General features: G+C 46.5%; 1 long non-coding RNA gene across 1 annotated transcript in view; it reads left to right on the top strand.

Annotated features, from left to right (window-relative positions):
• LOC138515555 (uncharacterized) overlaps positions 1 to 8,718 on the top strand; it is a 209,427-nt gene extending 200,709 nt beyond the window's left edge. Inside the window, exons 2-3 of the long non-coding RNA XR_011282074.1 lie at positions 5,751 to 5,880; positions 8,594 to 8,718. This is a non-coding gene — a long non-coding RNA (uncharacterized lncRNA). The remainder of the gene's footprint in view (positions 1 to 5,750; positions 5,881 to 8,593) is intronic.
• The last annotated feature ends 5,864 nt before the right edge of the window (positions 8,719 to 14,582 follow it).

Genomic DNA, 14,582 nt, shown 5'->3' with positions numbered 1-14,582 from the left:
GGTAACTAACATTCACTGCTCTGTGCAATCATGTTGGTGCAAATTATGTCCTGCATCAAGCCATGGTTTGGAGGTGTAGGCGACCATACAGATATACATACATGCATGATAGTGGAAGGTCCAACAGTGGATGGAGGGAGTGCCGTGCTAAATTGCTGAGCACTTAATCAGCTTCATACATGCCTACTTGAAACACGTGTCAGAATCACGTTTTCCCATGCTGACCGACCATGCATGCAACCATTTGTGTTGCCAGAATGCCCATCAACCCCTTTGCCACATTGACCAAGTCCAGATTTGTTGTTGAACATGCTCACATGCATCTCTACCATGTGTGAGGAGAATGCAACATGGATATGACCATTTGCACTTATACGACCTCTGAATAATTGACACTACAAATGTGGAATCATCATCACTCATACATTTTTTGGTACAACCACTGTCACTTCTGTCTAGAACACAACCTCATGCAACCTTTTACTGACATTGTCGCTCATCCATGTCCAATGGCTGCCAGGGCCAGTGAATGGATCACACCAACCTCGTCCACTGCTTATTGTCATTACATGTGAGTCAAACATTTTGTTCACAATGCACTAGTGACAGGCATGACACCGCAAGTTTGCCCAATTACATGTGACTTGCAGGCCATTGACACATATAGGCATTTTAGCATCGCTGCAGGATTCTGTGTACACTAATGTGTGCTGTAAAATGAATGTCAACCACAAACATAGTGCAAGCATACACCTTCTAGGATGCACAATATGTAATGGACGAGCCCATGGATTCACTACTGTAGTACTCATGGAGGGGTGAGAGGGACCACTCCCAACTGTACTACAACATGTGATAGCATATCATGTGTTGAGGTAAGCATACACAGCTTGCACGCATGGTACTCACCTGATGTGACTGCATAGGTCTCCATGCCCCGAATGCCAACCAACAGCTCACTGCTAATGAAGCCACTAGTGACCACTTCAAATGAAGTCAGCTCCTCTGCATGTGATGATCCACCACCAGTAGTCTGGCAGAAGCCACATTACTGCTGAGCTTCTCCTTGGTTGGCCGCATGAGGTCCCCTATTCTCTTGTGGGCCTCTTCTGCAGTGCTTCTCTCCACCCCACAGGCATTTATCAAGTCTCTGATCTCCTGCCACATCCTCCACTGCTGGGTCACATGAAGGGTACTGGCAGCCCAAGGGTTACAGGTCAACCTGGTGGTCATCAATGTAATCAGTGAGTATTGTTAGCACCTAATCTGAAGGGTGCCTCTTCCTTGGTGGCCCCTTCTCTTATACCTGTGCTTCTACTTGGGGTGATGCCTGATCAATCTCTGCAAGCTGACCCCTCTTAGCCCTGGTGGCCTTTGGCGGTGAAGGGGAAACTGTAGGTTCACCACCACGTTAAGCCTGTGGACCCTTCTTCTGCCCTCTTACCCATCCTTGTGCTCTCCATGGAGCCCTCCCACTCATGGTGCAAGCAGTGTTGATGGCAAAGTGCACCCAAATACATTAGGTGGGATGACAGACCTGAGGATGATGAAAGGCGCTGGGGGGATTCAATAGTCCAAGAATTTAGCAAGTTTGCTTAGGTTTTGGTTCATGGTCAGGTCAGAGGAGCCGTATTGGTGCTTGTAACTTTTATTATTATTATCATTATCATTTTTTTTTTACTTGGCTGAGGGCAACGGAAGCCATCGCCCGTCCCTTCCGAACGGCGCTCGCCCATCTCGTTCGGAAGGGACGGGCGATGGCCTCTGTTGCCCTCAGCCAAGTAAAAAAAGTTACAAGCACCAATACGGCTCCTCTGACCTTGCTAAATTCTTGGACTATTGAATCCCCCAGCGCCTTTGATCATCCGCAGGTCTGTCGTCCCACCTAATCATTCAGCTAATTGGGAACCCTGGAGTTGGTCCCCAGACAAACCAGGAGCCAGGCTGCAGGCTGACTCACTAATTATCCCTAAAGAAAGGTGCGCGGTGGGTAGGGAGTCCCGACCCAGACAACTCCAACCAACTGTAACCTACACACAAATACAGGCACAAAATCCATTTGGTACCCCCTAAGTATCACGGTCTTCGTGCAGGCTATGAATCTGTGTGATACACCCTATTTATTGCCACATCAATATACACATGGTACCCCCCTATATGGCTGTGCCTCTGTGCATGGCAGGGAGTGTTATTTACAGGCCGACTCATGTATAAGCGCTGCGTGCATGCAGCATGGAATTTACACTCTTACGGCCCGTCCACTGATTTTCACACTGCTTCCTCATGCATGAACCAGAGACGCCTCTTCCTTCATGCTACTCCTGCCTTCTGCCATATCTTTAAGGCTAAAGCCGTATTTTGCCTCCAAACCTCAACATCACCTGCTTCCTGGTAGTGTGTCTCTGGCTGCTGACTACTAGCACTGCCTTGGAGTGCCTGGTATTGCCACCTAGCCTGTTCTCTTGGGCTCTACTATCAAGCTCTGTGACCACCTCATCTGACCTATTAGGGCTTCATTACCTTGAAGACACCGCCACAGCACCACAGCATGCATCATAAGGACCCAGCTTCGCCCGCCCACCTCAGTGTCTGGGACATTGACAAGTACCCCAAAGGCAAGGCTGGGGCTGTCAACCTCACTGCAGCTGAAGTTGTCATCTTGAGTGAGCCGGTCCTGGTCTATTATGATGCCCTCTTCCTTCCGCAAAAGCAGCTTGGTACACGTGGGCATCAGAAGATCTGGGTGGACATCATGACTGCCATCGGTTAGGCAGAACTATATGCAGAATCCTTTGGGAACACCACACACAATTAAGACTACAAGTGACAGTACACATTCACCTTTGGTTCAAGCCTGTACTACATAGTAAAGTGGTAGCGATGGCTGAGTAGCCAGACTTATCTCCAGAGTAAAGTGAGCAGTATCAATAGTTACACAAAGGACAGCACTTACTATGATTCAAACAAAAACTGATTCAAGGTTTCTGAGTAAAAGAATATACATTTATTTACACATCAGTTAAAAAACATTTCACTAGTATCAAGCAGTTGAAAAATCATAATCTTAATACACTACATCACACCCAATAGATTCTGGACAAGTTAGGCTCAAAATGAAGTGTGAGCAAATTGGCACTCCAGTAATTAAAAAGGGAAGTAAAGACAAAGTTAAACAAAAGTTGAGCAGCACCAACAAGTAAGTAAGCAGGGCAATCTAGGAAAAGGAACTACAGTGAGGAAATCAAATCAAGGGGACTGGGCCAAAGTCAATGGACCAAAGTCTTTGCAGAGGACCACACAGTTCAGGGAAGTTCGAGGTTAAGTCTTTGCCAAGAGTTCAGAATGAAGTTTGTCGGACAAAAAGTTACTGTAAAGAATAGAGAAGGACAAGCCCTCGGATTGGCAAAAGATTTCAAACACTTTCACTGCGGTTGGACGAAACGAACAACCGGGTTAGCACAGTAACTTTAGAGCAGAAGAATGCTGTAGCTGAGGCAGACATTCCTGGCAGGTCCTGCATGCTCACGGTTCCTGAAGCGACTGTCGGACTGACAAGAAGGAGGAAGACTGGAGGGTCCTGCACTTTGCAGTGAAGAAACCAACAGCGGAGCAAAACGATGAATAAAAGGTGCGCTCCTTAAAACCCAAGCAGGGTCCGATCCTCCTGGCTAACCGGTTCACTGTAGCTGTGTACAGCAAATTTGATCCCACCAGTTCAAGGGGAGAAGATTCCTTGCAGATCTTCCCTGTCGTCGAAGTTTGGAGATTCGGACCCGCTGCATGGCTTCACCGGGAGGTTCAGTCGTGGTAGAGGTCCTCTTCTGTCAGCTTCTCTTCGGTTCTCTCGATCCAGTGGTGAGTCTACCTTCTCAGTCCCAGAGACATGCCTTTTATGCAGTTTTCCCCCACTCATACAGCCTGGCTGTCAATCACACAGCAGGGTGTCTGTCCTGGCGGGACAGTCACTTAACCAATCAAACAGGAGTGCGACTTGGGTTACCAAGGGAACCCATGGCAGCGGTCCTAAAACCCCTCCCTCACATCCTGCCTACCCAGACTTTCAGGCACCTAATGAGGGCTTCTGTGTAGAAGCCAGCCAAAGGTCAGCGAACAAAGGGACCAAACCTGGTTTGGCGCGCAGAGTAAAACACGAGAAAGACCTTTACAAAAAGAAATGGCGAATAAGCCCAGCCGTAACCAATAAAAGTAAATGTGGTCCAGCGGATTTAAGTTTGAGGCTACTAAGCCTAAAACAATACCAAGGCTATTTAAAAAAAAATGGTAGGAAAAATAGGTTAGTTACCACTGCCACCAGCTAAATCTTAATGTAAAGGAGTAGGTGACGCTCCACAGTCTATGAACACAAAAATGTGAAACACACACAGCAAAACACATGTAAAAGTGGGTGGGAAAAAAGGCTCACACTCTTACCAGGTGAAAACAATAAATCCTAGAAATCCAGCAAAGCTGCTGAGGGACTCATTAGGTAAGGGAAATTAGCCATTCTGGAGAATTCTCCCTAACACCTTCAATGCAGAGGGGGTTACAGTCCATGCAGTAGGCCATGCTAAGAAGAACTGGGATGAAATCAGGATGCAGAGCCAGGCAAAGGCGGCCCTCGAGACAGGTGCTTCTGTGGAGGTGCCATCTGCAATCTGCCATTGGGTGTCACCCTATCACCTCTGGGTCCTGGAGAGGGTGGACCCAGCCATCCATGCCTAGGTCTTTGACCTGCAGGCATGGAACCAAGCTGCTGGTGAGTACTCACAGGGTTAGGTGAGTACTCACAGGGTTAACCTTTCCACAGAGTTTGTGCATCCTGAATGGGTATCTATGAATTGAGCAAGCTCTTTTCATGGCATGTGTGTTGGACAATTCTTTACTGGCATGCAGCCTCATGCTGATGCTGGGAGTATTTAATGGCACACATCTGTGAAGTGGAAAGGTGTAGGGATGAGCTCTGTCAGCTTTTGATTTCCAAGTCTACTCATGTACATGCCATGTGAGATGCGATGGCAAGGCCTCAGACAGGAACAGTTTAAAAATTGAGATGTTGGGGCATGTGAGGTACTTTCATGCACACCTTCTCCATGGGTTGTTCAATTATCTATGATGATTGCATCATCTCCCCTTAGCAGCTGTGACTGAAACATGTTTATGGATGTGTGGTAATGGCAATTTGTTGAATTTGACTATCTGGAATGACATTGTGACCTGTAAGGAGACTGAATGAAGAGCTATACATGATACTTCATCATGGCATTTGTCGGGGTTGGGAGCAACTGCATTGTTGTGTAATCCTCAGCAACAGGAGCATGCACGTGTTGCATGCATTCATGTTGGACTGTCAGGGGTGCATGTTGCTAGAGGTTGCTAGATGTGGTTGGATGTAGATGTGCCTATGGTGCTAAGGACACATGTGGCCAAGTATCCTTTCCATGGCCCGGCACTACACTTGGGTCACTGCTTCATTGGTATTGTGTTGTGTAATGAGTTGTCATGTTATGGCCACACATCAGTCTGCTATATTCACATGTGCATATCTTAATATCTTATCATTGTGACTTGTCATTTTACCTTCACGTGTGACACTGGATTCATTCTGATTTCAGAGCATGGGCCTGTGGTTGTGAGGTAATTGCTTTGCTTATTGACTCATGCTGACAGGATGCCATTAACACTATTATGAAGAGTACACATGCATTGGCACCTTTGATTGATTCCTATGTTCTTTGTTCTCTTTTCCACAGTTGCTGCAGCTGGAGAAGAGAATGCAAGCTGTGCTGTGGAGCTGCAACCCAGGGACAAGGCCACCAGATGCAGGCACATACCCTGGGCATGCCCAGTTGTTTTAAACTCTTCTGAGGGTGATTTGCCTGGGTGAGCATCCTATCCATCTGGCAATGCTGCTGAGGGGGAGTCCCAGGATTCCTTCATTGTGGTAGACACCTCAGCAACTGTCAGAAGGGGTGGTGGAGATGTTGCCACACGGGGACCCACACCATGGAGACTTCATTGAAAGTATCTGGGTTGATGAAGTAGGAAAAGGAAGAGGAGAAGGCCAATGCAGGATTGCCCATGTTGTCAGGTGGCGGTACCGAGGGGGGTGTTCAGTCTGCACACTGGCCCTGAGACAGTAGGCTGTGTAGTCCAATGTGGAGGGGTCGGCACAATCTGCTGTTTTAGGGCCATATGCTGCAGAAAGACCCACCTTCACAGATGCCTCCACCCTGACAGAAGCTGCACTTCCTTCCAAAATGGCCATCCGAGATGCAGCGCTGCCACTGCTGATGGGTAGCTTGAGGCGGCTGGCATCTATGCGTGATACTGATGCGTGTTCTCATGAGATGCTTGCACAGTATCACAGGCAGATGAGCTTCCCCTTGGACCATCTGGTAGCAGCACTGCTTTCCCATGGTCTCTCTGGATAGGCCACTGCAATGGCACCCTGAACTTCCTCCTCATCTGTGCCCCAGTCATCATCAGCTGAGGCCTCCATGCCAGCTGCCAGCATGGCCTCCTGTGCCTCTGTCCCACCACTGGCCAGTCTCAACGTGCCTGTGTCCCCGGTGGAGGTGGATGTCCATTTCATGGCAGATGAGGGGGTCACTGTGCCTGGCCAGGAACTTACAGGGGAACAAGCTGTGGGGGGACACCAGGCACTTTAGGGCAGTGCAGATGCTGTACGCCCTGTGGCAGGTATTTATCCAGTCAGAGGGAGAACCTGCACCACAGACACATTGCCAGACAGCAGTAGATGTTGACAATGAGGAGGCAAATCCTGCATGGAATTGCCAGAAGCATGAGGCAAGAAGGCGTTCCATGGTGCAAGTGAGGCAGGAAGAGCGATGGTGCCTGAAGGCACTGGTGACTGCCCAGTTAGAGTTTAAGAGGCAGCAGGAGGAAGAGAGGCAGTGGGCACATGATGAAGCAATAGCCAGGGCCAGGGTGGAGGCTGAGGCAAGGTTGGCGCAGATGTGGGCCAACATCCTGGACGAGTCTTGCAGGGCAGTGGAGGATATTGAGAGTGGGACGATGGAGGTCCTACAAGCCGTCCAGGAAACAATGGAGGCCTGCCTTCAGGAGGCTGAAGTGGAGGGTGATTTGGCCTTGGCTAGGGCTTTGTCAGATATAGGCATAAACTAGCCCAATGACTTCTGAATATAGTTAACTAGTTGTAGATTTCCTGTTGTTATATTTATTTTTCAAAGACTATTTGTTTGTTTTCTTGTATATAATTTCACATTAATATCGTTAAATTTTGTTTTTCAACACCACTGTTTGGCATCTCTTTGTTTAGGTGCATCTTTTGTTTGCACATGTTCTCCAACTAGATATGTCCTGTAGCTTTCATGTGTGTTTACATTACACTCTGTGGGTCATGTTAGTACTTCCCTATGTGCTGGGGCACATGTGTGCATGCTTCATGTGAGTGTGATGTTTAGTTTGATGCCTTCATGGCCAATGTGCATGTGTGGTCAATGGTAGAGGGGGGAGATGACATGTTTGGAGCTGCACGTGTTTGATTTATCATTCACATCTGTTGCTTTGCTACTTCTGTGCTTTGCAGTACAGACATGGTGGTCAGTATTGTACATGAGGTGTGTGGGTGCATGTGTTCTTTAGTGTATGGTCATGTTGGGTGTTGTTTGAGGTAGGCATGGTGGCATTACTTTGATTGACTTGCTCATATGGCCATGTGAACATGTGTTTCACAAGTAGGGAGGGGAGCATCAGAAGTGTGGATTCGGCAAGGCATGGCTACATGATACCATTTAGGGTGCAGGGGCATTGCATGTTTGCTTCCGGTGTATCTGTGTTGGTTGAGCATGTTTTGGATTGTGGGTCTAATGTGTCGATATGAGGTATGAGGAGACATTTGGAGATAAGAAGTATGTTTCATGATGATGTTTTGGGTCTCTTTTTGAGGATAGGTACCCATTTGTTTAGGTGCCAAATGTTCCATGGTGCGGGGATGTCTGTGTTATATGTTGGCAGCTCATTCACCTATGACCATTCACTTCTCTGGATTTCAGTTTCTTGGACATTGTGTTCCTTTCTGTTACCACGGCAGTTTGGGTGGCCCTTTGGCACTTGCTTGTCCATATGACTTGACATTGGGGATGATGAGATTGGATGTCGTCTCACTCTGATTCACTGGGATACACAACTCAGATGTGGATCATGTTACATGAAGATCAATGGGCAAAGGTGTAGCTGCTGTGATGATTTGGTTGGCTGTTGTTGCGCAGCTCAGTGTGATCCAAGGGGAAGCCATGGGCAAGCTGAGTGTCCTGTTTTCATCAGCACTGCTTCCAAGTGATCATGTTTGAGGATGATGTCTGTCAGGTGTAGTTCATGGAAGACACAGATCAGGGGAGTTGAGGATGGTACACTTGCTCCACAGTCAACTGGGCCATGGGTGTTCATGATACACAGTTGGCAAGTGTTGTTGGTGTTTCAACGATTGTAATGCTGACACAACTATCATTCTTAACAGGGCCTGCAAGCCTGTTTGCCACCTTGTAGGGACAGTGGATTGGTGTGGGTATCTGTTATTATTGGGTTTGTGACTCTACCCTTTTCCCAACAGGTCATGGTTGTGTGCCAGCATACTGTTTTGTCTGTTCAGCAGGCAACAAGATTGGAACACCAGTTGGAGTATGATTGTTGCGTCCCAACGTGCAAAGGGCATTTGGGGAACATCCAGTGAGCTGTTGTCAGGCAAGTGCTGTAGCCAAATTACATGGCAGTGTATGCGGTTGAGTTAGGTGGACTGGGAATTTATCATGGGACTATGTGAGCCATATGGTTCAGTGGATATTCTGTCAGCCATTTCAAATTTCATCCAACTCTTGGTGTCAGTATTGTGCACTGAATGAGTATGTGTTGGTGTTGGGTGATGTGTATTTGATGTGCTTTATTGGGATGCGGCACCTTGTTGGGGCAGGTACTATCTGGGTGAGGAGTGGGTGTAGAGTGATGCAGATATGGGAGTGCAGATTAGTGGGGGCACTGGGATGAGGGAGGATCTATGAGTTCTGCCTTGATGTAAGGGTTTGGGATGCAGATTAGTGGGTGCTACTCGGGGATAGACCTGTGGGTCCTGCCTTTATCTAAGGGTTCAGGGTGCTGTTTTGTGGGGCTACCGGGACAAGGGTGGACTTGTGGTTGCTGCCTTATGTTGGGGGCCAAGGTGCAGTTTAGTGGGGGTATGTGGGTGCTGCCTTAATGGGGGGGCCTAGGTCGCAGTTTAGTAGGAGAACTTGGGTGCTGCCTTAAAAGTGAGGGGCCGGGCAGAGTTTTGTAAAGGTACATGGGTGCTGCTTTAATGTAGGGGGCCAGGGAGCAGTTTAGTGTGGGTAATGGGATGAGGACTTGTCAATCACAGGAGAGGTGTGGCAGTAATGGTGATTGCTGGTAAGTAATCCTTCATTACTTTTTCCACATGGATCCGGTGCAAAATTTGTTTGGCAGCGCTATGTTCTGTTTGTATGGGTGCATGTTGCTGGCGTTCCAGGCGCTACTCAGTTTTCTTTCCACTGCAGGTTTCCACGTACATTTTATACCTTAAATCAGCTCCCAGTAATTTACATTGTGTCTGGGGACTTTTCTCTCTTGCGCTAACTACTTAGGATGGACTACATGCTTTTTTTGTAAATAAGGCCCCATGTGTTTGCGGTAAATAAATCTGATACATGCACCTACTATCTAGAGGAGTGATGTTGCGACTAGTAAGAAATGCCAAGTATTGAGGCCCTATTATTTATAATAATCTAAGCTGGAAACTTTTCTGAAAGTCGATCATTGTTTGTACTTCCTCATTGATATGTTTTATTTGGATTTGATTCAAAGCACAGAACATACTAAGTTAAGCCGCCTATTGGGCTAACGTTGCCCCACCCATTTTGTTTGGGGGCATAACTGTTGGTCAATTAGGAATTGAAATGGTTAAATATATTAAAAACCAACTGTGAGGAGCCAGGAGAGGACCACAGACGTAGAGAGCTTATAATGGCAGTCATAAACTCATGATAAAGTGGTTAAAAAAATGCCTCACTTACCCTAATATAGGAGGTATTCCCCTACCTCATCCAAAACGAATGGGTCTATCTTTTGTCAGGATGTCCAAAGCAGAATATATGCCCTGTGTCTGAAATCTTATTCTGGCCTTCACACTCTAAAACAAACTCTAAATTGTGAAGGATATTGTTTCTGGTTCTCAAAGTGCACACATTTTCAGATCAAACACATAAGGGTAAATCTAATCAAAAAGTTCCAAGTGGACAATGTTCAGAGTGCCATGGAATGGCTCCCTTCCCCAGATTCATTTTAACAAAATGAATAGTTTCAACAAAGAATAATCCAAATTCCTTGTAACCCCAAGAGGGAAACTCTCTTCTCTTGGTGGAGTCACAGCGCTTGGGGAAATTCCTCCCTTCCCCAGGTTTCTCTTTACATTTAAGATATTTCAAAATCCTTAAAGCATGTCTTCCTTAGGATTCTCTCTGCTTCAATTTGGATGTGGGCCCAAGTCTTGCAGATCCACTGGTATACCCTTCTGCCAGGCTCTTTTCCACCTTTACAACCATTCACAATCTAATGGGCATGGGAGATTATTTTGTTCCTGTAGTTTATTACATACACTTGACTTTGCCTGGTATACTCTCCTGCCAGGGTATAGATGCAGTCTCTTTCACTTTCTTGCATGCTCTTGGCTTTGCCTAGTATACTCTCCCGCCAGGACTTCTATTCAGTCTTCCAAACACCTGGCTTGCAGTTTCATTGCAACCACTTGCCTTTGCATGGTATACTCTACTGCCAGAACTTGCTAGCAGTTACCTTCTCTTTTATCCACAAAATGATATTTCCCCTATGTTGACTTATCAACCCTTGTTTAGCAAAGTCTGTTTCAATATTTGCTCCTTCTTTCATATGCTGGGTCTGTGCCCTTTCCTCAATACCATTCACATTTACTTTGTAGTTTATTTTGGAACATGGACTCAGCGGTCCGTTCGTGGCATGACTCACAAAAATAATAAACTCTTCACAGACTTCCCTTTTTCTCTCTCGTATTCCTTTCATTAAAAGGCACACCCTTTCAGGCAACCCAGTAACCCATATGTCTTCCCTTTGCTTACCGGGTGCTTCAAGTGTCTCTCACGTTTCTCAGCTTCTATTCCTCTCAATCTGCTGACTCGGCGTTCATCCCATTAGCCACTGTGTCTTTGCTGCGCCCTTCTCTTCCGTGTACGTTTCCCGCTGACTCGTACTCTCAAGCGGTGGGCTTCCTGCACTCTAGTTCCTCTTCACGCTGTCTGCATTTGCCTTCACACCACTTCCCATGGATTGCTTTCTTTGATGAATCAGCAATGATTCCCCCAGAAAACCTGGCCTGCGACCTGTCTCATGTGGCCAGGGAAAGGCAGGTGCTTTCTGATCCCGACCCTGAGGTGGTGTTCTTCGGGAGGATCACATGCTGGGAGGGCAGGTCAGGGGGAATGGGAAACCTCCTTGTTTAACTTCCCTGAAACTCCAATCTTCTAATGCCTTATTGACAAACCGAAGATGTGAGAAAATAATTCTGTCACTCAGAACTTCAAGTCCCATAATTCCCTAAGTAGAGGAATGAGCAAGAGGTTTGAAGAGGAACAATGCTGAAAGAATGGTCAACTAATATACATAAATGACCCTTCCTGAGTGAGACTGGGAGGATTAAAAGGCCCGCTGAGATGCAGGTATTAGGAGGAGAGCAGAGTGAGCAGGAAGAGCCATGCAGACTGTGTATGAAGTTGAGGACGGGTTTGGAGGAGAGAGAAGATGCCGGCACCACTGTGATGCCAAAGACAGTGGCTGGTCCAGAGTGGGTCTAGTTGTCCCAATTGCAGAGGTCGTGCAGTGTGAAGCATGCAAGAGGGACACTTGCCCTTTGAAGACCTGTTGTGCAGAGGCTGCACAGCGGGAAGCAAAAGTTTGGGCAGCTTACCCTCTCGGGAGGCTATCTCTGGTGGCTGGCTTGCACAAGAGAGTCTCAGGAGAAAAGGCTGCTCTGGTAGTGAGTGGCGTGGGCAAAGCAGACCAGGAGAAGCTGTTTGCCGGGTCATAAGGAGTTACTTCAGCGGAAGACCTGCGAGCATCGAGAGGATCAGTAGCATGAAACCTACCTGGTGAGTCCCAAGAGGAACGTGACCCCAGAGAGCTCAGAGACTGCTTGCGTGTTCAGGGTAGGTGTTTTCACTTGCATATCCGTGGAAAAGGTGTTTGCAGAAATTTTGAAAACTGATCTATTAGAAAACAGCACAATTTGGATTTGTTAAAGACAAATTACTATAAAGTTACTCATGTGAGTTTATGGAGAGTTCAACCTGATGGTGCAACATTGTTAAAAGGTAAGGTATACAACCATTAGCCAATCCAAGAGGACCCAAAAACTAAGGGGAATATACCTGGATGGCAAACCTTTGAAGTATTAGACCTGGCATGGGACTAAACCAGGTAGCAGTTGATGAAGTGCTGCAGAGTGGTCCTAACATAGACAATTTATGGTGTTTGTCGTGCTGAAGAAAGAACTGTATAAACCTGCTCTAGAGGAGTTATGTGTCTTCAGAAGTACTCAGCTGTGGCATATCATCCTGACAAAGGGGGTCATTAAATGGTAGGAGGTAACCATGCTCCTATTAGCAGCATGGCTACCCACTTACTGGGTACCGGGTCCGGGTTCCTTGAATGAGGAATTACCAGCCCATTCCGACCTTAGAGGGCCTGGTAATTCCCCATTTAGGGAACCCAGACCCTGAACATCCCCATTCCCATTCGAGCCCTCATAGGGCTCAATGGGAATGGGGAGGGTGCTAACAACAGGCCTGTTAATAACCGGCACGTTGTTAGCACCATGGTCTGCTCGCGGGACCCGCTAAGGGCGCCTGGTAAAACCAGGCGTCCTTAGCGGGTTCCCGCGAGCAGACTCGTAATGAAGCGGTAAGGGGTTGACGGCTCCGGCACCTTTACCGGCGCTGTTAATCCCTTACTGCCTCACTCGTAATGACCCCCAAAGACAGTTATTAATTTACTTGTTTTGAACTGCCATGCATTTTCTTATTGATTTTTTGAATATATATGTGTGAGGGACAGAAATACTAAATTAGAGTGTTTCCTTTAGTTTATTTTAGGCAGGGAAATCCTTGTCAGAGTATGCATAGTGAGGCGATTATCCAACCTTTTTATTTAATACAATGGCACATTTTTAAAACTCTTTACAAAGTTGTCCTCATTATATTTCTGACCCCTCACATGTGCCTTAGCATTCTTATCGGTGTCAGCAGAGGCTGCGGTACAATGCAGCCTCTGCAGCTTTCTCTCTGGTGGCAGCTGTTGTAGATTTAAACTTCCCGACATGATTGACTAACTTCCAAAGACTAGACCGCTGTGTTGGTTTACCGGTCTTAGTCATCTTCATTGCTCCGTCCCTCTTTCTCATCTGAGTTGTTTTCATGTTGTTACATGTATGCTGATGTTGCACCCAATTCTGAGTAATCATCACCACCTCCTGCCTCTTGCTCATCTCAGTTTTTAACATAATGTTCCTTGGGTGATATTGGGGATTACTTGAAGTAGACTCGGCAAATGATTGATGGTGGGTGTTACAAAATGCCATCACAGCATGAGGGATGGAGGGCACATCCCTAAAATAATACACTACAAGGAAATAATACAAACTGTGCACTCCTTAGACGACCCTAACTGGGCCACCCTTTTCCTTGGTGATCTGAATGGTTGGAATGGGGATAAATTGGACAAAGAAGCCATTGAACTCGAAAGATCCTTCAGCAACAAAAAATTTCAAGTTATTAACGATGCTCTCACCACTGAGAATAATCATATCCTAGATTAGGTGTCTACCAGAAATCGTGTAGTGTAAGTCATCCAGGCACAGCCATGAATTTGGTCAGACCACTCTACCATTGATTTTCATAATCAGCTCCCAGAGGGGCACTCTAAGGGAACTAATATAGTCAAGCTAGTCATCAGCAGGAATCTTAAGAAGATGGACCCCACGAATCTTGCATCCTGCCTCAATCTCATCATGTCAGAGACCACTGAAACCGATTTAGCTGAACATCTTGCCCTCCTATATCAAAGAAGGTCGACTACCCTTCTGGACAAGGATGCGCCACTCAAAACCAGGCTAGTTAGAGATAACGCTGGTCACCAAAAATGATTCAGTAACGCTATGACTGCACTTAAGAAGGAAAAACAGAGGCTGGAATCCACATGGTTAAAGCATCAAACCAAGGATAACAAAGAGGACAGGAAAGAGGTGGATAAAACTTACAAAAATAAAGTGATCAAAAGCAAAAAGAACTTCTATAACCATGAAATAATGCAAGCAACTAACATAATCAGAAAACTCTCTGAAACCTTAATATTTCCTGAGAAACCTAATGCTCTTCAAATACTATTTTTAACTACAACTTTGGACACAGTGGCAGTGCAGGCAGCCTTTGAGGAAAAAATCAGTAAGGCAAGAGAGAAGATAGAGGAAAAGATGCTGGCCAAGAAAAGCGCATCCAAAAGCCCTTCGT

This window comes from Ambystoma mexicanum, chromosome 6q (genome assembly GCF_040938575.1).
Source record: "Ambystoma mexicanum isolate Mex_15411 chromosome 6q, UKY_AmexF1_1, whole genome shotgun sequence".
Taxonomy (NCBI): domain Eukaryota; kingdom Metazoa; phylum Chordata; class Amphibia; order Caudata; family Ambystomatidae; genus Ambystoma; species Ambystoma mexicanum.
The sequence above is the reverse complement of the archived record's forward strand: the minus strand, read 5'-3'. Positions and strand labels throughout refer to the sequence as shown.